Consider the following 3,040-nt stretch of genomic DNA (forward strand, 5'->3'; position numbering starts at 1 on the left):
AGGAAAGGAAAGGAAAAAAGAAAAGAAAGAAGAAAAGAAAAGGAAAGAAGACAGAAGAAGAGAAAAAGAAAAAGTAAGCCAGGGTGAGGAACACTGCTTTGGATGAAAATATTTAACAATAAACAGTATCTCCTTGAATTGGAAAGTATTTATAGGAGAACTTAAAAGACAGAACTTTTTCCGGACAACATTACCATCCCTATTCTCACAATTCCATTTCTTCAAGATAGCTTTAGTATTGAACAGAGTTGTCATATGTGTAGTGGGGCAGATGATCCAGTGCAGTGGCAGCTGGGATGTTAGCAGTGGCAGCTGGGGTGTTAGTGCTGCTACATCTATGCTAGTAACATTCGGTCCAAAGTAGAGCCATCTCAGAACCTGGAGGTTTCTCTGAACTCTGGATATAGTGAGAACCAGCCACTTTGTCAAGAGATTCCATTCGGCTGTCAACATGATGGGACAAGTCGGTAAAGCAAAATTAAAAAATGTTTAGACTTGAAAATGTCCACAGTAATATTTATAGTTAGCCTAAATGAAAAGGCTTTATATGTACTATCTCGTTTAATCCTTGCACTAACCTTATAGATAATTACTATTATTATCTCTATTTTACAAATAAGACAACAGAGCTCAGAGAGGGCAAGACGCTTGCCTATGTCTAGTTTGAAACTAGATTAAACTAGAAACTAATGTTTCTAGAAACTAGAAAGTGGCAGAGCCAGGATTGGAACCCATTCATTTGATTCCAGAATCCCCACATTAAGTTCAACAGTGTGATAACAAAGCTAGTTTGCCATTGGGGGTTTTCTGTCGATATTCCTGTTGCTATAAGCAGTGTGTTCATGTTTTCCTTAGTCTTTGGTCTAAATATTTTTCAAAAGCAGTCTTTTAATTTTTTAATTAGCTTGGTTCCCCAACGATAAAGCTCTTTAAAGGTCAGATGTTAACTTAATCCTCTTTGGGTTATCGTTGAAAAAGATCAGCCGAATTGACCTTGACAAAACTGTCTCCAAGACTTGGGGACAGACAGTCTCTTTGATATCAGTGAACACAGTTAACTGCTGTCATGGTAAGGGGCATTTTCTATGCCTTTGATAGCAGGCAGATTTGTTTTTCTTGACAAGACCCCGAGTAAAAGGACTTAATATCCATCTTTAATGTGAATCGAATCATGCCTTGTTGACATTAGGTCCTCAGCCCCAAGGAACACCAGGCTGGCCGCTGAGGGGCTGCATTAGGCTGATTCAATGGCCAAGAGCATGACAGGAACCAAATTGTACGGCCAGCAAGGGCGGGCTCATCACATGCTCATCTGCCGGCCTCCACGCAGAGCCAACCCAATGAAGAAGACAGCCAGGCCTATGGCTCACATGCTCTTCCGTGAGGACAGCAAGGACTGCCAAGGCAGCAACCTAAACCGCAATTTGCCTAAGAACAGAAATGTATCAGCTTTGACTCAACACTGTAACAATTAACTTTATACATAACAACCATAAAAAGGCATTGCGGTCCTGGGCCTGTACTGAGATAAAGATGAGGGTGTGCAGAACCAACCCCAGGGGAAATGCTGAGGTGAAGGGCACTCGCTGACTGATAGCTGTGCCTACGGCCTCTGGTCCAACGGGGTAGGGCAATAACAGCCACCGCCCCATCCCTCAGCCTGGCTCCCATTGGCTGGGTATATACATGACTACAGCAGAGCCAATCAGAGCCCTTCCCTAGAATTTTTAAAACTGGAAGTGAAAAAGGAATCTGTTTTACCAGGGGCAAGGGTGAAGGGATTGAGGCTTTGGAGCTGTCAGCAGCCATTTTCCCTCCCATGTGGAAGAAGCTGATCTGTACAGTGTGGCAGAAAGGAAGGACAGGGAGAGGACGGAGAGCACTCAGATGCCAGGCTCCAGTCGTTTCTGAGGCCCAGCCACATTCCTCACCAGCCACAATTTAGTTGTTCAGCCTTAGATACTCCAAACTAATAAATTCCCCGTTTACCTAACCTAATTTGAGTTAAATTTCTATCACTTGTAACCAAGAAAGTCATACAGAGGAAGTGGGTGTAATTTTATTTTAGCCCCTCCCACTTCATATTTAGTGTCCTCTAAAGTGGAAAAGTAGTATTTTCTTATAGGAGACACTTTTCTCCCATTTTAAAAACTGACCCATGATGGCTCCCTCCCCTAGGATCTGGGCCCTGGATTTCTGTCACGTGGCTTTAAGAAACAGCAAAGAATTTTTAAAAAATTCTTCCTTGGGGAAAATCTGCATTTTTTCATAACAGTGGAAAAAGAAATGCATTTCATCTCAATAAGTTTGAGACAGAGTTGGTCTTCTAGCTGTTGCTTGAATGACATCAGTGTTGATCCTAGAGGTATAGGAATGCAAAGAGTGAGCATTTACTGAACATTCATTATGTGCCTGACAATGTGTGAGGCACAGTTTCCAAAATACTGATTTTCATTAATTCTCACCATCACAGTTTAATAAGAATTGCTAGTCTATAGTTGAGAAATACTATGATTTTAACTATATTCTAATTCTTTTATTTGCGTCCTTTCTGCTACCATTCAAACATCCATGGAGACTTTCTACATGCCCTCTCTTTAGGGCACCACTAATATGCCTAGAAGAAAGAAGAAAATTCTTGGTGTTTGAGTTCAACAGTAGACTTTAAAAATCTATAGCAGATTAAGCTGATTTTCACAGGCAGGAGCTTTCTATTTTAATTCTGAAAGCTTGTTTCTAAATACTAAGGGCAAAGAGAACCTGGATCCCAACTTTATACTATTAATATAAACCAGCGGTCAGCAAACTACAACCTTTGGAGGTAAGGTTTTTTTTGTAATTAAGTTTTACTGAAGCACAGCCATATCCATTTGGCTACCTATTGTCTATAGTTACTTTTGCACTTAGAACAGTGGGCTGAGTAGTTGTAACAGAGACCGTACAGCCTGCAAAACCTAAAATATTTGCTGTTTGGCGCTTTTCAGAGTTTGTGACCGCTGCATAGGGAACACAAGAAGAGAAGAGAGATGCTTTGTCTCCC

The 3,040-nt window shown here is 41.1% G+C and overlaps 1 long non-coding RNA gene across 1 annotated transcript; it reads right to left on the bottom strand.

Annotated features, from left to right (window-relative positions):
• Window positions 1-1,132: 1,132 nt before the first annotated feature.
• On the bottom strand, window positions 1,133-1,842 carry LOC111554744. The gene is made up of 2 exons (XR_002735330.1): window positions 1,762-1,842; window positions 1,133-1,428 (listed from the first exon to the last, which is right to left on the bottom strand). It is a non-coding gene; the product is annotated as an uncharacterized LOC111554744 (long non-coding RNA).
• Window positions 1,843-3,040: the final 1,198 nt, after the last annotated feature.

Source organism: Piliocolobus tephrosceles, chromosome 6 (assembly GCF_002776525.5).
Source record: "Piliocolobus tephrosceles isolate RC106 chromosome 6, ASM277652v3, whole genome shotgun sequence".
NCBI lineage: Eukaryota > Metazoa > Chordata > Mammalia > Primates > Cercopithecidae > Piliocolobus > Piliocolobus tephrosceles.